The sequence below is a fragment of the Balaenoptera borealis genome, assembly GCF_965194805.1.
Source record: "Balaenoptera borealis genome assembly, chromosome: 4".
NCBI lineage: Eukaryota > Metazoa > Chordata > Mammalia > Artiodactyla > Balaenopteridae > Balaenoptera > Balaenoptera borealis.
This window is the reverse complement of record NC_138861.1, coordinates 50,846,979-50,871,000: the sequence shown is the minus strand read 5'-3', so window position 1 is coordinate 50,871,000 and position 24,022 is coordinate 50,846,979. Positions and strand designations below refer to the sequence as shown.

At 39.5% G+C, this 24,022-nt stretch overlaps 1 long non-coding RNA gene across 1 annotated transcript in view; it reads left to right on the top strand.

Moving 5' to 3' along the window:
* Positions 1–23,528, top strand: part of LOC309628318 — a 519,843-nt gene extending 496,315 nt beyond the window's left edge. The window contains exon 2 of the long non-coding RNA XR_014244414.1: positions 21,926–23,528. This is a non-coding gene — a long non-coding RNA (uncharacterized lncRNA). The remainder of the gene's footprint in view (positions 1–21,925) is intronic.
* The last annotated feature ends 494 nt before the right edge of the window (positions 23,529–24,022 follow it).

Here is a 24,022-nt window from a genome sequence, read left to right as displayed (position 1 = left end):
TGTTGGTTGTGAATGCCAAAGAGTTTTAGAAAAGAGCAGATTCCCATGTGTGGACACAGGAGAAGGCCACCTACTGGGGCAGTTCTCCTCTGTCTCTCATCTCTGATGAACTCATACACAGGCCTGTTCTGGTGCTTAAGATTTCCATGATTAGAGTCCCTCCTCTAGAGAGAGTTATAATCTACTATCTCCAAAAGGATATAACAAAATGCAAATTTGTAACTTCTAGGGTACATTAAAACATGAAGTTTTAGCATCCACTTCCACCAATAATCACATGAGTGAGGAACAGATGCTCCCAACTGAAGGAAACAAAGGATGGGTAAATTTTGATCAAGAGAATGAGGTGGAAGGAACAGAGGTGGAAAACATGAAGATCTGAGCCCCAGGTGTTCTCTGGAAGTGAGCCAGCTTTTGCTTCTCGGCAGGGAGTTGTGAGTGGCAGGAGAATCCTGCCCTGGGAATGGGGAAGAAAAGAAGGTACAAGGTGGGAAATGCCAAGATAGAGTCAGGCCGGACTACATGTAGCCTATCAGGTATAACTTTAGAAATACTGAAGGAAGTCTTCATGCCCCGCCGATCCCTGGCTGATACATGATATTCTACGTGGAGCTTTATTTAATTAGCCCAAAACTTTAACAACAACTTTACTACAGATACCCTGTTATGGACTGAATGTTTGTGTCCCCCTGCCACATTTATATTTTGAAGTCCTAATCCTCAGTGTGGCTGTATTTGGAAACGGGGCCTCTAAGGAAGGAATTAAGGTTAAATGAGGTCATAAGGGTGGAGCCCTCATCCAATAGGATTAGTGTTCTTATAAGAAGAGACACCAGAGAATGAGCTCTGTCTCTCCACACACACAAAAAAGAGATAACATGAGCACACAGTAAGATGGCGGCCACCTAAAAGCCAAGAGGTCTCATAACGAAACCTACCTTGTTGATGCCTTGATCTTGAACTAACAACCTCCAGAACTGTGAGAAATAAACTTCTGCTGTGGTATTTGTTAGGACAGCTCGAGCTGACTAAGACAAACCCCAAGGTGGGCTAAGTGTGATTCAGAAAGAAAGATTCAGAAAGAAAGGGTAAAACATATGGGCACTGCATGTCACTCTCTAAAATGGGGTGTCCTTTCACAGTCTGCCCTGGAACAGGATTGTTTGGAGTTGGGACTTTCTCTACCCCGACCCACCTCAGTCCTGTTTTCCTGTACCTTTGAACCCCCTACCCTCTCTGAGTGATTTCTACTTAGAAACTTAATTCATCAGGGTTTTCTGAGAAACATGTGACTGCCAAAAAGTAACATATACAAGTCAAGGTGAAGGAAGCCTCACTGAAGGAAACTCCTGAAAGTCTGCATTTCACCCACCTCCTCTGGTAATGTCTGTACTCGGCTCCCACTCACCCTCGCTGTGCACTAGACGTTGGTTCAGTATCTATTGTATGTCAGCTGCTACAATGAGCTCTGATATACATACATGAGTAAGTCACAGCGCCTGCACTCAGAGAGCTTCAAATCTGGTAAGAGAGAGAGGCACTTACATCAAATGTCACAATTCAATATATATCATGATATAAAAATTGTTCTACAGAAGTAGAGTGGAGAACAAGTAACTGCCCAAGAAAAGTGAAAGGACCTGGTATATTGAATAGGGGGATGTGCAGGGAAGTTGAAATACAAGATACATGGGACTTAAAGGATGGGAGAGTTAGGACAGAGGACATCGAGATGTAAAAGAGATGAGGGGCCGAACTAAGAAACTGCTCCCCAGGGCACACAGGATTGGAGACTAAAGAGAGGAGACAAGAATAGTACTTGGGTGATACCAGTTCAGAGAGAAAAGAAGATGACCTCAAATACCCAGTATCCTAACCTAACCCCAAGTACCACAGTCCTTTGCTCTTCTAATGACTTCATTATTTTTAACTTTTTCAAGGGCCTTTTGAAATTCAAAATGCAGCCGATGTTACCAGAGTCCAAAATGTGCTCTCTACTCTGTCGTTTCATGAATTTTCCTTTCTTCCCTGGCCCTATACTTTTATTTATGTTTAATAAGGACATTGAGACAGCAGGACTCGTAAGAGGGCCAGAGCCAGCTTTGTGCTCTGTGTGAGCGTGTATGTGTGTGTTAAACAATTTCATGGACATCTGTCATGCACAGTTAACTTTGCATTGCTGCATTTTAAGTGGTGGGCCCAGGCTTGGCCGGCAGTGATAAAGTAGCTGGCAGTTTTCAAAAAGCCACAGGATAACAGAGCATGAATCATAAAACACACTACTGTGTAGCAATATCCAAGTTCATTCAATGCAATGAAACCATGCAGAGGCCCTTTATCCCCAGCTAATTATGTGGAAACGTCTAAGACAATAAAGCATCTGGTGGTCTTTCTTCCCCGTTTCAATTTTTCTCAATATTGTGACAGGGGAAAGTATTGTGCCTTTCCCAGGGTAGTTGCAGTGAAGAGGAGTAAAAGCAAGGGTCAGGGAAGAGCAAATAGATGAATTTATAACTTTCTTTTTATTTATTCCCTCCCCATTGTCTCTCTGGAAGTCTTCCTTCAGGGCTGTATTTTGGGATCACTATTCTCATTGCACTCTGCTTGAATCCCCTTTTCTCCCTCTTTAGAAAAATACCACCCAAACTGCCAGACCTTCCATGATTCCCTGTTGCTGGTGGGGCTTTCTCCGCTGTGGGCATCCAAGAATTCAAGTCTAAGATTTATAATCACTCTTCAGACTCAAGTTGAGGAAAGGGTTCATACTTCCACGAATGAAACCTAACACGTGATTCCCTTTTTAGGAAGAGGTGAAGAGAATGGTCCCTGTGATTAAGGTTTTCCCAGAGAGGGTTCCCGTAATTGCCTCGCACATGGTTCTTTTTGCCGTTCTCTGGAAAACACACGCAAATGCCATGCGAGCACTCCTGGGGGTTCTGATGAAAGCCCCTTTATAGCTAAGCGCCGTGTGATGAGACTGAGCCAGAGTCTGATGCGGTGACTAATTGGTACCACTAGCTTAAAAAGCTAATAAGTTAATTAGATTAACTTCATTCATGTTTGCACAGGGCTTTGAAAAGGGAACACTACAGGAGCCCTAAGCTTCTCTGAATTGAGATCCAGTGCAGCTCCATGCTGGGTACAAGCTTTCCCTGAAATGACATGCGTCTATTGTGGTTATATTCTGTTTCTTAATTCCTCAGTCACCTCCCAATCTTTCTCAGAAGCCAAATTAAAGTGACATAATATGCCTTTAGTATCTTCTACTGCAACATTTTTAGTCATTATAAATCTAAATTCCATTTAAATCAACATGAATATGTCTGTTTTCCTGCTTTCTCTGGGTATTATTATGTCATAATATCCAAGTCATCTTAATGCCAGCTTAAGAATCAAGTCAGATTCTTTTAAATCTAAAGACAGAAATAATTGCAAGAAAATTTAACAGAGTGGTATTAGCATTCTCTTTGGCTTGCTTAATTACCTTACACTTTAAAATGCAATGAGGCCCAGGGTTATGGTATTATTTTTTGTGAAGTTTCAGCATTAAGTAAATTTTGTTTGCATCATCAATGCTCCCTTTATCTATCTATCCATCTGTATCATCTATCTATATCATCTATCTATCTACCTCATGTACTCAAGCAACCTTTGGACAAGACTCGAAAGTAATGCTTAGGAGATACAAAGATGATGAAGGCAGAGTACAGACCTTAAGGAACTTTTAATCTAGGACATATAATATTGCCTCTGGATAAAGAATGTAAGAGTAAAGCAAGGAGAGAGATGATTGACAAGGTAGCTTTTGAGCTGAACCTTAAAGAGTTTTTATGGGTGGAGATGGAGGAAAGGACATACCCTTCACAAAATAAACAACATAAACAAAGGGGGGGGGGGGGACATGGCACATCCAATACACAGAAAATAATCCAATATGGCCAAGGTACATGCACACAAGGAAATGAGAAATGGGGCTGAAAAAGCATATGGGGCCAGATCATGAATAGTGTTTCTCAGATTTGGGATTGTGTGTGTGTGTGTGTGTGTGTGTGTGTGTTGCTTTGTTTGTTTGTCTGATCAGAGAAGTCACATGGAATGATGAATCAAGCAGGGAAAAGCAATGGGAAGACCAGTGAAGGCATTTTGAGGCTGTCCTTTAAAAGTCAATAAAGATCCAAGCCAAAGTGGTGGCAAAAGGTAATGAAAGAGAAAGGGAAGGGAAAAGGCACATCAAACATTCGTGAGCTTTTTGAGTGAAAAGAAATTTTAAAGAGCAGAATACAAATCAAAATGTATAGTTTAATCACATAAAAATCACATTTTGTATTTATGAAGTTTTATCCTCTCTGGGTGGTATGTTTAAAAGTGTTTGCTTAGAACCTTTGTGACTTACTTATTTTTCTCAGTAATGAATATGTATTATTTGTAAAATAAAATATTTTAAATTCTATCCACTGATAAAAGGAGAGTAGCACCCCTAAAGGAAAAACTTGAAAAGTAATTCCAATCAAGTGATTGTCAAGCTAAAACCAAAAAAAAAAGTGTTGAAACTCAGGGTAGTGTAGTGGAAGAGCATCATAGGAATTAAAGGTGACTCTACTTGAGTTTTGATTCCAGCTTCACAATATAACTACGTATAATTCTGGGCAAGTTGCTTAACCCCTCTGACTCTCCATTTTCTCGTCTGTAAAATAGGGTAATAATAGTGCCTGCTTTACAGGCGCTAACAGGGTTCTTGTTAGGATGAAATGAGATCATGTGGGTACAGTGCCTAACATGTGGTAGACACTCAGTGAATGTTACTCTCCCACCTCCCTCACCACCCAGAATCAGAATCTAGTAGTGTGTCTGTATGAAGGTACATAGAGAGACCATCACAACGCGATTTCTCACTACTCACTTTGCCTGGCCTTGGGAAGCCTAGACCCCGCACTCTCAGGGAAGAAGGACGGTACCAACCAGCCTTTCTTAGTCTATAAGCACACTGCATCCTTACTTCCAACACATCGCCTCTGCCTCCTTCTCTTCTGCTGCCCAACACAGAGTTCTCTGCTGCATGCAGGCTTGGAGAAGGACAGAGATATTATCTTCACCCTGCCTGTGTTAGTTTCCTAGGGCTATCATAATAAAGTACCACAAAGTCAGTGAATTAAAACAACAGAAATTTATTCTCTCACAGTTCTGGAGTCCAGAAGTCCAAAATCAAGGTATTTGTAGGGCTGCGTTCACTCCAAAGTCTTTAGTGGAGAATCCTTCCTTGCTTCTGGGAATCCTTGGCTTATGGTAGCAATATCCCTTATCTCCTCATATGGTCTTCTTCCCTGTGCTCCTGTGGGTCCCTTTCTGTCTCTTATAAGGACACTCTCATTGCATCTAATTCAATCATCCCCATCCTTATCTTAATTACATCTGCAAAGACCCTATTTCCAAGTAAAATCATATTCCGAGGTTTCTGGTGGGTGGACATGAATTTTGAGGGGACACTATGCAACCCACTACAGTGCTTTAAATCAGATTAATTTCTATGTCAGTTGAAAGGGTCCAGAAGAAATGATACTCCTGTAGCAACAAGCATACCTAATGCCCAGATCTTGGTTTCTATTGATAATACCATTCTCCAATGAAAGAGAGTAGTGCTTCTTAGAGAGAGGTGGCTGATTCTAGGACTGGGACAGGAAACATACAAGATCTTGGAACATCTTGTAGAGCCAGAAAGTAAGAAAGTGCTCTCACACACACACACATGGGAATATGTCGAAGGAGCACAGTACCTCTGTGAGTGACCCCAGGTGATACCACATGAGCAGGTGAACTACCCAGCTAAATCCAACCAGCCTACAGGATTATGAGAAAGAATAAGCCATGTTGTTTTAAGCCAACTAAGTTTTGGGGGGTTTTGTTTCACAGCAATAGATAAGAAAGACAGGTAACTTTTTCTTATTAAAGTGGTGAAGATATGTTTTTAAAATGTTAATGTTGTTAGGAGTATATTAAGATATGGCCAGTCAAAATTTAAATTGTTACAATTTTTTCTGGCAAAAAAAAAGGAGACTAGGAGCAACCAAAAGAGCTCCCAATGGCCAAAACTGGAACAAATTGAACACAACAAATAAAGTAGTATTGAATTATAGCACGAGGTAGTAAGCAAACATCCATGAGTCCATGGTGACATAAATAATGACTAAATAAATTAATAAATGGGAGAGAGACAAATCTCCACTGCAGAATTCCAAATAAATTACATAGATAATCCACCCTCAAGGAAGCGGGGCACACTCTCACTCCTTATGTAGGCTACACATAGTGACTTCTTTCCAAAATGTACAGTATGGAAAGGGGGTAAAAGGAGTAACTTTCCAGTGGAGAAAACTGACAAACACTACATCTGTCAGCTAACCAAAGTTAACAACAACAGTCATAATTCATGTTGATAGTATGTACCCTTGATAGGGTGTGATAAAAAATTGGCCTCTGTTGAAATGAAGAAAATTTAGAGCACAAGACTTAAAATGTTTTCTTGGTTGACAGGATGTGACTTGTTTGGATCATCAGGCTGAAGTGGAGTAAGAAATCACTTCCCCATGTCATGGAGGACGAAAGATAAAAGAGTGGCCATCAGCTGTCTAACGCTGATTATTTCTGTGAGTTAAAAGGAGATCCAAGCATCTTAAAATGTTAATTTGAAGAGACTTATTTAATCATTTCATTATTGACAGAAAAGGAGCAATTCCAGATATAACCAGTAACTTGCCCAATACAATTCGGTGGCAACAGAGCAAGCAGGTACCCCAAGAGGCCCAAGAATCCACCGGGTGCCCTTTGCATCTCAATGTCAAAGCTACAATCTACTGAAGGTTATTTATTTGATAACCTGTGATAACCGGTTCTCCATTATTTCTCCTCTTCCTCCATTCTTTAAATGTGAGTGTTCCATCCTTAGCCCTTTCCAGACTCATCTTCCACAAAAATATCTGAGCTACTTACTGGATCTTCTAAACAGCAGCCCCTTCAAGACTCTCATTGGCAAGTAGTGCCAACCTTTCTTTCTTTCTCTGTTAAAACCCTACTCATTTTTCTCAAGACAGTTAAAACACCATGAAACTAGTCTTCTTTATTGAAATTACCAATCCTGCTTTGTTATGTGCTACCAGAACACAAGAAGGCTGTCTACAATAGTGGTTGAGTGTGGGCTCAGGAGTTAGACTGCCTGCTTTTAACTCTTGACCCTTCCACAATTATACCTCAGCTTCCTCTTCTGTAAAATGGGAAAATCACAATAATGACCTCCTATAGTACAGTGAGGATTAAGTGAGTTACTAGATGTAAGAAATCTAGAACAGTACATTAGACATATTTAGTTCTCAATAAATGTTCACTATCAGAGTTATTGTAGCATGGTACCATACTGAATTAAAATTATTCATTTACTTGTCTAACTCTTTTACTAGAATATGAGAATCTTGAGGGTGGGAGCAGGTCCCATTCAACAGTCTATACCCAACCTATACCACCAGAGCACATAACAGGTGTGTAAACATTTTGTTGATCATATAGAGTACTTAGCTGAGAATAAATGGGAATGAAATAAACTGACGTTGATCTGAGAGTATCCAGCAGTTCCCCTGGCCAGGGAAAGGTATGATACTCCTATAACAGACATGCAAAACTCCTGAAAATAAGACTTCAACTACGTGGAGAGCTGTCGGAGACTACAAATGCTGAAAGCAGGACATCAGATAAATACCTGACTTGCCTGAAGCATGCAGAATGATGGAAGAAATGAGAACTACAAATGTAGTTCAGACCAAAAATTTTTATATTTAGACTATATTCGGGAATATAAAAATAGATGGAATTTGGGACAAATTAAATTTAACAAAAATGTATTTTGTAGCTATTACAAACTCCCGTCTACTGTATTTTTTTTCTCTTCTACCACCTAGCCCTTTCTACCTCTCTTTCTTTTTCAAGAAGTTCTACCAAAAATTATTTACTTGTTGATTCAGCCAATATTCATCACATATGCCCAGTGCTAGGTCATATCTACCTTTCTTTAGAGTTAATTTATGAAACCTCTCCTAGATTGTTACTCTGAAAGGGGAAATATCATATCTTCTACATTTTCTCTCTCTCACAGCATGTAATGCAGTCCCTTTCACCTAGGAATCAGTTAATATTTTCTGGCTGACTAAATGAAAAGGAACTGAGGGGGAATTATAAATGGAGAGAAGGGGACATATGAGTGTTAATTGGCTGGTGGAACCTGCAGGATTTAGTAACTTTTTAGATGTGCTAGAGTAATGGAGCCAAAACAATTAAAGACCGAGCATTCTGATCTGGGCATTAAAAGAAGCTGGCACTTTTTAGAGGAATCGGATGTCATCTACAGCAGCTGGTTTCAGAAGCAAGAAAATAAACGTGGTTCAGACCTGCTGACTGGGGGTGTTTGGTGAAATATCCAAATGGAATATCTAGGCCATGGCTGACTGGATGATTCTAGAGCCCAGGAGAAGATTCTGGACCAGAGTCATAGATGTGAGAGTCAGCTGCATTAAGGTAGGAACTGAAGACAGTGAAGGGGATGAGACTGCTGAGGAAATCATGACAAGAAACAAGAGGAAAGCTCCAAGAACAGGATTACAGAGGAGAAGTACTGAAGGAGTCTGAGGCAAAGCAATGAGAGAAGAAGGAAAGGAGTGATATCATGGGCGTCACATAGGAGCCCAAGCAAGGAAGCAGTTTCTTGAAGGAAGATGTGGTCAACCATGTCAAATGCGCCAGGGTCAGAGGAAGTTGAGAAACGATGAGAAAAAGACATTGGCTGGTGGAGAGCAGATCCAGGAGCTTCGCGGAGGCAGGGTAGCCACTGCGAAAAGCTAACGCCTCCAAAAGCCTTAAGAAGATTAAGGCAGTCTCTAGGTCCATCCACATCTCTACAAATGACCCAATTTCATTCCTTTTTATGGCTGAGTAAAATTCCATTGTATATATGGGTCCTAGAGACTGTCATACAGAGTGAAGAAAGTCAGAAAGAGAAAAACAAATATCATATATTATTAACACATATATGTGGAATCTGAAAAAAATGGTATAGACAATCTTATTTACAAAGCAGAAATAGAGACAGAGACATAGAGAACAAACATATGGATACCAAGGGGGAAGGTGGGGTGGGATGAATTGGGAGACGGGGATTGACATATATACACTATTGATACTATATGTAAAATAGATAACAAATGAGAACCTACTGTATAGCACAGGGAACTCTACTCTGTGCTCTGTGGTGACCTAAATGGGAAGGAAATCCAAAAAAGAGGGGATATATGTATACATATAACTGATTCACTTTGCTGTACAGTAGAAACTAACACAACATGGTAAAGCAACTATACTCCAATAAAATTTTTTTTTAAAAAAAGAAGATTAAGGCAATGACTGTGGACCACTTTCAAGAAGCTGCAACTGAAGGGAAAGGACTTAACACCTGTTGTCGTTTGAACAAATGAATAACTGAAGTGATCAAATGAACATGTCCTTCCAGGTGTGAGAGCCATGAGACAGAAAAGGCTCAGACGATCAAATAACTGACCTTGGAGGAACTTTCTAGACACATGAGGTCAACTCTCCAATGTTCCCTAGGAGGAAACCCAGAATGGTTAGGGAGCTAGTTCAGAGTCACCCGGCAAGCTCATGTCAGGAAGAGATTCAAATGAATGTCTCCGATCACCCAGCCGGGTGATCTTCCCACTGCCCTGCCTTTGCAACATGAACCTTCAACTTGGCAAAGAAGAAACAAAAAGAAAAGAAAGAGTTTATGCCTTTTCTTGTTCTCCTTCCAGTTACTTCTTCTAACCATCTATCATCCTTCGTGAAGATACAATGCTCATCCTTCCTAATTGGTCGGTAATAAACTATTGCTTTCCACAGGGAAGGTGGCACAGGGATGTTTCCAAAGTTATTGGACAAGGACATCACATTCTCCCTATCAAAGTGACATTCACCTTGTCATGAACACACAAGTCCCCAAGGGGGCAAATTCACATGTGAAGAGAGAAGTTGGCAAGAACAGCATTGGTGGGGAAGCAGCTTTTCCTCTTAGTTTCATACAGGCAGAGTCTACACAGTCAAAATGTACTACTAGGCAGGACTGAGGGATAATCTAGCAAACTCAGGCATTGAAATACCCAATCCAGCCACTCTGGCCTCCAGACAAAGAAAAACATTTTCCCTAGGCCTGCCAAGTTTCCTCCCCATGGATGAAAACTGCTTTAGGATCTATGCCTGAGGACTCATGGATCCCAAATGATGACATTGCCAAGCTGGCAAGGGATAATGTGAGGTTTCTGTCCAATAGTAAATTGGATTCCATCTGCCATCCCCACCCCTTTCTTAGTCCTCCTTGGCACTAAGAAGGTATTTGGGAAGGAACACTCCCTCTGTGCAGCCACTAGGGGACCATTTAATGCATTACATTAGTAATGCAGTGTCTGGGGTCTGGCTAATGCAGATTCACTGGCGAAGGATCCAGATGCTATGGTGATAGGTGATTTAGCATAGCATGGGTAACTGCAATGCAGCATTCACTACTTCATTTGTTGGCTTCACTTACTGACTGGCTCCAGCCAGTTCTAGTGGAAGAAGATATTTCTCACCAGTAAGTCATTTTATGCTTTCCTTTGATTGCCTCTTCTAGGAATCTTGAATCCAGACTTTCAAATTAAAATGGAAGAATAATTTTTAGTGTTTTTTTCTCCATATAAAAAAGGGTCTGGAGTATCAAGCATTGTGGACTCCTCTCCATGTCCAAGTCACTGGGTAGATAACTGACAACTCCTTCAGGCCAGGGGAAACTTGGAAATTCAGAATTATTTATTTATTTATGTGTTTATTTATGTATTTATTTATTTATTTAAGTTGATTTATAGTTGACTCACAATATTATATTAGTTTCAGATGTACAGCATAGCGTTCAGTATTTTAACAGATTATGCTCCATTATAAATTATTACAAAATAATGGCTATAATTTCCTGTGCTATACAATATATCCTTGCTGCTTATCAGTTTTATACATAGTAATTTGTATCTCTTAATCCCATAACCCGACTTTGCCCCTCCCCCTTCCATCTCCCCACTGGTAACCACTAGTTTGTTTTCTATATCTGTGAGTCTGTTTCTGTTTTGTTACATATGTCCATCTACATTCGTGTGGGGTTTTTTAGATTCCACATATAAGTGATATCATATGGTATTTGTCTTTCTCTGTTTGACTTATTTCACTAAGCATTATATTCTCTAGGTCCATCCACACTGCTGCAAATGGCAGAATTCCATTCATTTTTGTGGCTAATATTCCATTATATATCTATACTACATGTTCCTTATCCATTCATCTATTGATGGACACTTAGGTTGCTTCTATATATTGGCAATTATAAATAACACTGCTGTGAACATTGGGTGCATGTTCCTTTTCGAATTAGTATTTTCATTTTTTCCAGAGATATACCTAGGAGTAGAATTGCTGGGTCACATGGTAGTTCTACTTTTAGTCTTTTGAGGAAACTCCATACTGTTTTCCACAGTGCCTACCCCGATTTACATTCCCACCAACAGTGTACAGGGTTCCCCTTTTCCACAGTGTTGCCAACATTTGTCATTTGTGGTCTTTTTGACAACAGTCATTCTGACAGGCGTGAGGTGATATATAACTGTGATTTTGATTTGCATTTCTCTGATAATTAGCCATGTTGATCATCTTTCCATGCGTCTGTTGGCCATCCATATGTCTTCTTTGGAAAAATGTCTATTTAGGTCTTCTGCCCAATTTTTAATCAGGTTGTTTGGGTTTTGTTTTTTTTTTATGTTGAGTTGTATTAGCTATTTATATATTTTGGATATTAACCACTTATCGGTCATATAATTTGCAAATATTTTCTCCCATTCCATAGGTTGTCTTTTCATTTTGTCGATGGTTTCCTTTGCTGTGCAAAAGCTTCTAAGTTTAATTAGGTCCCATTTGTTTATTTTTGTTTTTATTTCCTTTGACTTAGGAGATAGATCCAAAAAAATATTGCTATGATTTATGTCAAAGAGTGCTCTGCCTATGTTTTCTTCTAGGAATTTTATGGTTTGGTGTCTCACATTTAGGTCTTTAATCCATTTTGAGTTTATTTTTGTATATGGTGTGAGAAAGTGTTCTCATCTCATTCTTTTAAGTGTAGCTGTCCAGTTTTCCCAGCACCACTTATTGAAGAGGCTATTTTTTCTCCACTGTATATTCTTGTCTCCTTTGTCATAGATTAATTGACCACAGGTGGGAGGGTTTATTTCTGGGCTCTCTGTTCAGTTCCATTGATCTATGTGTCTGTTTTTGTGCCAACACCATGCTCCTTTAATTACTGTAGCTTTGTAGTATAGTCTGAAGTCAGGGAGGGTGATACCACCCGTTTTGTTCTTTTTTTTCTCAGGACTGCTTTGGTAATTTGGGGTCTTTTGTTGTTCCATATAAATTTCAGGACTATTTGTTCTAGTTCTGTGAAAAATGTCATGGGTATTTTGATAGGGCTTGCATTAAATCTGTAGATTGCTTTGGGTATAGTATGGTCATTTTAACAATATTAATTCTTCTGATCCAAGAGCACAGGCTGTCTTTCCATTTCTTTGTATCTTAAATTTCCTTCATGAATGTCTTATAGTTTTCATAGTATAGGTCTTTTACCTCCAGTATTTAAAATACTTACCCCCTTGAGTTTCTTTGGCCCTTCTACAACTTACAACACCTCCCCCAACTGGAAACATACAGTTCTGTCAGAGCGGCGGTCCTCAACATTTTGGCAGCAGGGACTGGTTTTGTGGAAGACAATTTTTCCACAGACAGGGGGAGGGAAGTGGGATAGTTCAGGTGGTAATACAAGTGATAGGGAGCGGCAGATGAAGCTTCGCTTGCTCGCCCGCCACTCACCTCCTGCTGTGCGGCCTGGTTCCTAACAGGTTGTGGACCGGTACTGGTCCATGGTCTGGGGGTTAGGGACCCCTGTGTCAGAGACACACCCATTTTCAGCACAACTATATCTATTCATGCAGGAATGAAGGCTCATAGGACTGCTAACACTTATCCAGTCACAAGAGCAGATTATACCCAAGTACTCATTCTTGTTCCCCTTTTTATTTTTTCCCGTCCCCCCAAAAAGTCCATAAACATAACAATATTGGAGACAAGCTGGGTAATCTGCCTCTTTACAAAGCTGACACAAACCCTGGCAGAATAATAATGTATTCAGAAGCCACCTAGTCAGCAATGCAATAATGGTCCCTGGGTTCAAGGTTATGATACATTAGAATATAATTTGGCTGGAGATTCTCTCTCTATTATGGAGAACAAATGCATTTTTGAATAACTTGAGGAAGAGGTCATGATATTACTTATGATGGGTAAACTCAAAGACGCTCAGAGAGGAGACACAGTTCAGATAAGCCCCTGGAAAGCATATATGCTCTTTCAAATCTAATCCTATTTTTTAGGTCGCTCTCTTCACTTTCAGGGCAGGAAACTTGGCTGTCATCTGGGGCTCCATTTTCAGCTTGTTGGGAGATTTCAGACAACTGCTGAATCTCTCGGTGCCCCTCAGTTACTCCATCTATGGAGAATGGAAAATACCACCTACCTGAAGCTATAGGGGACACTGAAAAGTTGTTGGTGCTGTTATAGTTGTGGTGGTTGTTTCCCAAAAGACTGGAATCTGGCCAATTTTCAAGAGCTTTGAGAGAGCTGAGTAACATGGCTTTTCTTCTTAAGCATACCATGTTAAAAACATGCCTGTGTGAAAACTGGACAGCTACAGGCAAAATAATGAAATTAGAGCACTCCCTAACACCATACACAAAAATAAACTCAAAATGGATTAAAGCCCTAAATGTAAGACTGGACACTATAAAACTCTTAGAGGAAAACACAGGCAGAACACTCTTTGACATAAATTGCAGCAAGATCTTTTTGACCCACCTCCTAGAGTAATGAAAATAAAAACAAAAATAAACAAATGAGACCTAATTAAACTTAAAAGCTTTTGCACAGCAAAGGAAACCAAAAACAAGATGAAAAGACAACCCTCAGAATGAGAGAAAATATTTGCAAATGAAGAAGCTGACAACAGATTAATCTCCAAAATATACAAACAGCTCATGCAGCTCAATATCAAAACAAAAACAACCCAATAAAAAATGGGCAGAAGACCTAAATAGACATTACTCCAAAGAAGAAATACAAATGACCAACAAACACATGAAAAGATCTCAACATCACTAATTATTAGAGAAATGAAAATCGAAACTACAATGAGGTATCACCTCACACTGGTCAGAAAGGCCATGATCAAAAAAATCTACAAACAATAAATGCTGGAGAGGGTGTGGAGAAAAGGGAACACCCTTACACTGTTGGTGGGAATGTAAACTGATACAGCCACTATGGAGAAGAGTATGGAGGTTCCATAAAAAACTAAAAATAGAACTAACATATGACCCAGCAATCCCACTCCTGGGCATACACCTGGAGAAGACCATAATTCAAAAAGATACATGCATCCCAGAGGGCTGATGGCAGAAGAAAGAAGACCTACAATCCTACAGCCTGTGGAAGAAAAACCACATTCACAGAAAGACAGAAAAAATGAAAAGGCAGAGGACTATGTACCAGATGCAGGAACAACATAAAACCCCAGAAAAACAACTAAATGAAGTGGAGATAGGCAACCTTCCAGAAAAAGAATTCAGAATAATGATACTAAAGATGATCCAAGACCTTGGAAAAAGAATGGAGGCAAAGATCGAGAAGATGCAAGAAATGTTTAACAAAGACCTACAAGAATTAAAGAACAAACAAACAGAGATGAACAATACAAGGACTGAAATGAAGACTACACAAGAAGGAATCAATAGCAGAATAACTGAGGCAGAAGAACAGATAAGTGACCTAGAAGACAGGGTGTTGGAAATCAGTGCCATGGAACAGAATAAAGACAAGAAGAATGAAAAGAAATGAAGACAGCCTAAAAGACCTCTGGGACAACATTAAATGCACCAACATTCTCATTATAGGAGTCCCAGAAGGAGAAGACAGAGAGAAAGGACCAGAGAAAATATTTGAAGAGATTATAGTCGAAAACTCCCTAACATGGGAAAGGAAATAGCCACCCAAGTCCAGGAAGCACAGACAGTCCCAGGCAGGATAAAGCCAAGGAGAAACACGTCAAGACACATAGTAATCAAACAAAAATTAGAGACAAAGAAAAATTATTAAAAGCAACAAGGAAAAAATGACAAATAATATACAAGGGAATCCCCATAAGGTTAACAGCTGATTTCTCAGCAGAAACTCTACAAGCCACAAGGGAGTGGCATGATATATTTAAAGTGGTGAAAAGGGAGAACCTACAAAAAAGATCACTCTACCTGGCAAGGATCTCAGTCCGATTCGATGGAAAAATCAAAAGCTTTACAGACAAACAAAAGCTAAGAGAATTCAGCACCACCACACCAGCTCTACAACAAATGCTAAAGGGACTTCTCTAAGTGGGAAACACAAGAGAAGAAAAGGACCTACAAAAACAAACCCAAAACAATTAAGAAACTGGTAATAAGAACCTACATATTGATAATTACCTTAAATGTGAATGGATTAAATGCTCGAACCAAAAGACACAGGCTTGCTGAATGGATACAAAAACAAGACCCATATATATGCTGTCTACAAGAGACCCACTTCAGACTTAGGGACACATACAGACTGAAAGTGAGGGGATGGAAAAAGATATTCCATGCAAATGGAAATCAAAAGAAAGCTGGAGTACTAATACTCATATCAGATAAAATAGACTTTAAAATAAAGAATGTTACAAGAGACAAGGAAGGACACTACATAATGATCAAGGGATCAATCCAAGAAGAAGATATAACAATTATAAATATATATGCACCCAACATAGGAGCACCTCAATACATAAGGCAAACACTAACAGCTATACAAGAGGAAATCAACAGTAACACTGTAATAGTGGGGGACTTTAACAACTGACTTACACAAATGGACAGATCATCCAGACAAAAAATTAATAAGGAAACACAACCTTTAAATGACACAATAGACCAGATAGATTTAATTGATATTTATAGGACATTCCACTTGAAAGCAGCAGATTACACTTTCTTCTCAAGTGCACATGGAACATTCTCCAGGATAGATCACATCTTGGGTCACAAATCAAGCCTCAGTAAATTTAAGAAAACTGAAATCATATCAAGCATCTTTTCTGACGACAATGCTATGAGATTAGAAATCAGTTACAGGAAAAAAACGTAAAAAGCACAAACACATGGAGGCTAAACAATACGTTAATAAATAACCAAGAGATCACTGAAGAAATCAAAGAGGAAATCAAAAAATACCTAGAGACACATGACAACGAAAACACGACAATACAAAACCTATGGGATGCAGCAAAAGAAGTTCTCAGAGGGAAGTTTATAGCAATAAAATCCTACCTCAAGAAACAAGAAAAAGCTCAGATAAAATTCTAACCTTACTGTTAAGGAACTAGAGAAAGAGGAACAAACAAACCCCAAAGTCAGTAGAAGGAAAGAAATCATAAAGATCAAAGCAGAAATAAATGAAATAGAACAAAGAAAACAATAGCAAAGATCAATAAAACTAAAAGCTGGTTCTTTGAGAAGATAAACAAAATTGATAAAACTTTAGCCAGACTCATCAAGAAAAAGAGGGAGAGGACTCAAATCAATAAAATGAGAAATGAAAACGGAGAAGTTACAATGTACACTGCAGAAATACAAAGCATCATAAGAGACTACTACAGGCAACTCTATGCCAATAAAATGGACAACCTGGAAGAAATGGACAAATTCTTAGAAAGGTATAACCTTCCAAGACTGAACCAGGAAGAAATAGGAAATATGAACAGACCAATCACAAGTAATGAAATTTAAATTGTGATTAAAAATCTTCCAACAAACAAAAGTCCAGGACGAGATGGCTTCACAGGTGAATTCTACCAAACATTTAGAGAAGAGCTAACACCCATCCTTCTCAAATTCTTCCAAAAAACTGCAGAGGAATGAACACTCCCAAACTCATTCTATGAGGCCATCATCACCCTGATACCAAAACCAGACAAAGATACTACAAAAAAACAAAATTATAGGCCAATATCACTGATGAATATACATGCAAAAATCCTTAACAAAATACTAGCAAACAGAATCCAACAGCACTTTAAAAGGATCATACACCACGATCAAGTGGGATTCATCCCAGGGATGCAAGGATGCTTCAATATACACAAATCAATGAATGTGATACACCACAGTAACAAATTGAAGAATAAAAACCATATGATCATCTCAATAGATGCAGAAAAAGCTATTGACAAAATTCAATATCCATTTATGATAAAAACTCTCCAGAAAGTGGGCATGCAGGGAACCTACTTCAACATAATAAAGGCCATATATGACAAACTCACAGCAAACATCATTCTCAGTGGTGAAAAACTGAAAGCATTTCCTCTAAGATCAGGAATGAGACAAGGATGTCCACTCTCACCACTATTATTCAACATAGTTTTGGAAGTCCTAGCGATGGCAATCAGAGAAGAAAAAGAAATAAAAGGAATACAAATTGGAAAAGAAGAAGTAAAACTGTCACTGTTTGCAGATGACATGATACTATACATAGAGAATCCTAAAGATGCCACTAGAAAACTACTACAGCTAATCAATGAATTTGGTAAAGCTGCAGGGTACAGAATTAATGCACAGAAATCTCTTGCATTCCTATACACTAACAATGAAAGATCAGAAAGAGAAATTAAGGAAGCAATCCCATTCACCATTGGAACAAAAAGAATAAAATATCTAGGAATAAACCTACCTAAGGAGGTAAAAGACCTGTACTCAGAAAACTATAAGACACTGATGAAAGAAATCAAAGATGACACAAACAGATGGAGAGATATACCATGTTCTTGGATTGGAAGAATCAATATTGTGAAAATGACTATACTACCCAAAGCAATCTACAGATCCAGTGTAATCACTATCAAATTACCAATGGCATTTTTTACAGAACTAGGAAAAAAAATCTAAAATTTGTATGGAGACACAAAAGGCCCCAAATAGCCAAAGGAATCTTGAGGGGAAAAAAGCAGAGCTGGAGGAATCAGACTCCCTGACTTCACACTATAGTACAAAGCTACAGTAATCAAGACAATATGGTACTGGCACAAAAACAGAAACATAGATCAATGGAACAGGATAGAAAGCCCAGAGATAAACCCACACACCTATGGTCAACTAATCTATGACAAAGGGGTCAAGAATATAAAATGGAGAAAAGACAGTCTCTTCAATAAGTGGTGCTGGGAAAACTGAATAGCTACATGTAAAAGAATGAAATTAGAACACTCCCTAACACCATACACAAAAACAAACTCCAAATGGATTAAAGATCTAAATGTAAGGCCAGAGACCGTAAAACTCTTAGGTGAAAATATAGGCAGAACACTCTCTGACATAAATCACAGCAAGGTCTTTTTCCATCCACTGCCTAGAGTAATGAAAATAAAAACAAAAATAAACAAATGGGACCTAATGAAACTTAAAAGCTTTTGCACAGCAAAGGAAACTATAAACAAGACTAAAAGACAACCCTCAGAATAGGAGAAAATATTTGCAAACAAATCAACGGACAAAGGATTAATCTCCAAGATATATAAACAGCTCATGCAGCTCAATATTAAAAAAACAAACAATCCAATCCAAAAATGGGCATAAGACCTAAATAGACATTTCTCCAAAGAAGACATACAGATGGCCAAGAGGCACATGAAAAGCTGCTCAACATCACTAATTATTAGAGAAATGCAAATCAAAACCACAATGAGGTATCACCTCATACCAGTCAGAATGGCCCTCATCGAAAAATCTACAAACAATAGATGCCAGAGAGGGCGTGGAGAAAAGGGAATCCCCTTACACTGTTGGTGGGAATGTAAATTGATACAGCCACTATGGAGAACCGTATGGAGGTTCCTTAAAAAACTAAAAATAGAATTACCATATGATCCAGCAATCCCACTACTGGGCACATACCCAGAGAAAACCATAATTCAAAAAGACACATGGAACCCAATGTTCACTGCAGCACTATTTACAATAGCCAGGACATGGAAGCAACTTAAATGCCCATCAACAGACGAATGGATAAAGAAAATGTGAGGGGAGACCTTCATGATGGCGGAAGAGTAAGATGTGGAGATCATCTTCCTCTCCACAAATACATCAGAAATACATCTATATGTGGAACAACTCCTACAAAACACCTACTGAACGCTGGCAGAAGACCTCAGACTTCCCAAATGGCAAGAAACTCCCCATGTACCTGGGTAGGGCAAAAGAAAAAAGAAAAAACAGAGACAAAAGAATAGGGATGGAACCTGCACCTCTGGGAGGGAGCTGTGAAGGAGGAAAGGTTTCCATACACTAGGCAGCCCCTTCACTGGTGGAGACGGGGGTTGGGGGGAAAGCTTCAGAGCCACGGAGGAGAGCACAGCAGCAGGGGGAGAGAGGGCAAAGCAGAGAGATTCCCGCACAGAGGAGCAGTGCCAACCAGCACTCACCAGCCCGAGAGGCTTGTCTGCTCAACCACCGAGGCAGGCGGGGGCTGGGAGCTGAGGCTCCAGTTTCGGAGCTCAGACTCCGGGGAGAGGACTGGTGTTGGCTGTGTGAACACAGCCTGAAGGGGCTAGTGTGCACAGCTAGCCGGAGGGAGTCCGGGAAAAGGTCTGGACCTGCCTAAAAGGCAAGAGACCATTGTTATGGGGTGCACGAGGAGAGGGGATTCAGAGCACCACCTAAACGAGCCCCAGAGATGGGCACAAGCACGGCTATCAGTGTGGACCCCAGAGACGGGCATGAAACGCTAAGGCTGCTGCTGCCTCCACCAAGAAGCCTGTGCGCAAGCACAGGTCACTATCCACACCTCCCCTCCTGGGAGTCTATGCAGCCCGCCACTGCCAGCGACCCGTGATCCAGGGACAGTTTCCCTGGGAGAACACATGGCCGCCTCAGGCTACTGTGACGTCACGCCAGCCTGTGCTGCCACAGGCTCGCCCCGCAGTATGCACCCCTCCCTCCCCCCCGGCCTGAGTGAGCCTCCCTCCCCCCGGCCTGAGTGAGCCAGAGCCCCTGAATCAGCTGCTCCTTTAACCCCTTCCTGTTTGGGAGGGAAGAGATGCCCTCAGGTGACCTACACACAGAGGCGGGGCCAAATCCAAAGCTGAATCCCAGGAGCTGTGCGAACAAAGAAGAGAAAGGGAAATTTCTCCCAGCAGTCTCAGGAGGAGCGGATTAAATCTCCACATTCAACTTGATGTACCCTGCATCTGTGGAATACCTTATTACACAACGAATCATCCCAAATTGAGGAGGTGGACTTTGGGAGCAAAGACATATACATTTTGTTCCTTTTTCTCTTTTTGTCAGTGTGTATGTGTATGCTTCTTTGTGTGATTTTGTCTGTATAGCTTTGCTTTTACCATTTGTCCTAGGGTTCTGTCTGTCGGGTTTTTTTGTTTTTGTTTTTTTTCTAGTATAGTTTTCAACACTTGTTATCATTGGTGCATTTGTTTTTTGGTTAGGTTGCTCTCTTCTTTCTTTCTTCCTTTCCCTTTTTATTATTTTTTAATTTTTTAAATTTATTTTTAATAATTATTTTTTATTTTAATAACTTTATTTTATTTTATTATTTTCTTTCTTTTGGTCTTTTTTTCTCCCTTTTCTACTGAGCAGTGTGGCTGACAGGGTCTTGGTGCTCTGGCCGGGTGTCAGGCCTGTGCCTCTGTGGTGGGAGAGCCAAGTTCAGGACATGGGTCCACCAGAGACCTCCCGGCTCCACGTAATATCAAACGGCGAAAGCTCATCCAGAGATCTCCACCTCAATGTTAAGACCCAGCTCCACTCAACGACCAGCAAGTTACAGTGCTGGACACCCTATGACAAACAATTAGCAAGACAGGAGCCTAACCCCACCCATTAGCGGAGGGGCTGCCTAAAATCATAATAAGGTCACAGACACCCCAAAACACCACCGGATGCAGACCTGCCCACGAGAAAACAAGATCCAGGCTCATCCACCAGAACATAGGCACTAGTCCCCACCACCAGGAAGCCTACTCAACCCACTGAACTAACTTTAGCCACTGGGGAGAGACACCAAAAACAACGGGATCTACGAACCTGCAGCCTGAAAAAAGGAGACCCCAAACACAGTATGTTAAGCAAAATGAGAAAACAGAGAAACACACAGCAGATGAAGGAGCAACGTAAAAACCCACATGACCAAACAAATGAAGAGGATATAGGTAGCCTACCTGCAAAAGAATTCAGAGTATTGATAGTAAAGATTATCCAAAATCTTAGAAACAGAATGGAGAAAAAAAAAAGAAATGTTTAATAAGAAACTAGAAGAACTAAAAGCAAACAAACAGTGATGTACAACACAATAAATGAAATTTAAAATTCTCTAGAAGGAATCAATAGCAGAATAACTGAGGCAGAAGAACAGATAAGTGACCTGGAAGATAAAATTGTGGAATAACTACTGCAGAGCAGAATAAAGAAAAAAGAATGAAAAGAATTGAGGACAGTCTCAGAGACCTCTGGGACAACATTAAACGCAGCAACATTCGAATTATAGGGATCCCAAAAGAAGAGAAAAAGAAAGGGACTGAGAAAATATTTGAAGAGATTATAGTTGAAAACTTCCCTAATATGGGAAAGGAAATAGTTAATCAAGTCCAGGAAGCGCAGAGAGTCCCATACAGGATATATCCAAGGAGAAACATACCAAGACACATATGAATCAAACTATCAAAAATTAAATATGAAGAAAAAATATTAAAAGCAGCAAGGGAAAAACAACAAGTAACATACAAGGGAATCTCCATAAGGTTAACAGCTGATCTTTCAGCAGAAACTCTGCAATCCAGAAGGAAGTGGCAGGACATATTTAAATTTATGAAAGGGAAAAACCTACACCAAGATTACTCCACCCAGCAAGGAACTCATTCAGATTCGACGGAGAAATTAAAACCTTTACAGACAAGCAAAAGCTAAGAGAATTCAGCACCACCACACCAGCATTACAACAAATTTTAAAGGAACTTCTCTAGGCAGGAAACACAACAGAAGGAAAAGACCTACAATAACAAACCCAAAACATTTAAGAAAATGGGAATAGGAACATACACATCAATAATTACCTTAAATGTAATGGATTAAATGCTCTAACCAAAAGACGTAGACTGGTTGAATGGATACAAAGACAAGACCCGTATATATGCTGTCTACAAGAGACCCACTTCAGACTTAGGGACACATACAGACTGAAAGTGAGGGGATCGAAAAACATATTCCATGGAAATGGAAATCAAAAGAAAGCTGGAGTAGCAATTCTCATATCAGACAAAATAGACTTTAAAATAAAGACTATTACAAGAGACAAAGAAGGACACTACATAATGATCAAGGGATCAATCCAAGCAGAAGATATAACAATTGTAAATATTTATGCACCCAACATAGGAGCACCTCAATACATAAGGCAAATGCTAACAGCCATAAAAGGGGAAATCGACAGTAACACAATCATAGTAGGGTACTTGAACATCCTGCTTTCACCAATGGACAGATCATCCAAAATGAAAATAAATAAGGAAACACAAGCTTTAAATGATACATTAAACAAGATGGAATTAATTGATATTTATAGGACATTCCATTCAAAAACAACAGAATACAGTTTCTTCTGAAGTGCTCATGGAACATTCTCCAGGATAGATCAAATCTTGGGTCACAAATCAAGCCTTGGTAAATTTAAGAAAATTGAAATAATATCAAGTATCTTTTCCAACCACAACACAATGAGACTACATATCAATTATAGGAAAAAATCTGTAAAAAAAACAAACACATGGAGGCTAAACAATACACTACTTAATAACCAAGAGATCACTGAAGAAATCAAAGAGGAAATCAAAAAATACCTAGAAACAAATGACAATGAAAACACGACCACCCAAAACCTATGGGATTCAGCAAAAGCAGTTCTAAGAGGGAAGTTTATAGCAATACAATCCTACATCAAGAAACAAGAAACATCTCAAATAAACAACCTAACCTTACACCTAAAGCCATTACAGAAAGAAGAACAAAAAAAACCCTAAGTTAGCAGAAGGAAAGAAATCATAGAGATCAGATCAGAAATAAATGAAAAAGAAATGAAGGAAACGATAGCAAAGATCAATAAAACTAAAAGCTGGTTCTTTGAGAAGATAAACAAAATTGATAAACCATTAGCCAGACTCATCAAGAAAAAAACGGAGAAGACTCAAATCAGTAGAATTAGAAAAGAAAACAGAGAAGTAACAACTGACATTGCAGAAATACAAAGGATCATGAGAGATTACTACAAGCAACTATATGCCAATAAAATGGACAACCTGGAAGAAATGGACACATTCTTAGAAAAGCACAACCTTCTGAGACTGAACCAGGAAGAAATAGAAAATATAAACAGACCAATCACAAGCACTGAAATTGAAACTGTGATTAAAAATCTTCCAACAAACAACCAGGACCAGATGGCTTCACAGTCAAATTCTATCAAACATGTAGAGAAGAGCTAACACGTATCCTTCTCAAACTCTTCCAAAATATAGCAGAGGGAGGAACACTCCCAAACTCATTCTATGATGCCACCATCATCCTGATACCAAAACCAGACAAAGATGTCACAAAAAAGAAAACTACAGGCCAGTATCACTGATGAACATATATGCAAAAATCCTCAACAAAATACTAGCAAGCAGAATCCAAAATCACATTAAAAGGATCATACACCATGATCAGGTGGAGTTTATCCCAGGAATGCAAGGATTCTTCAATAT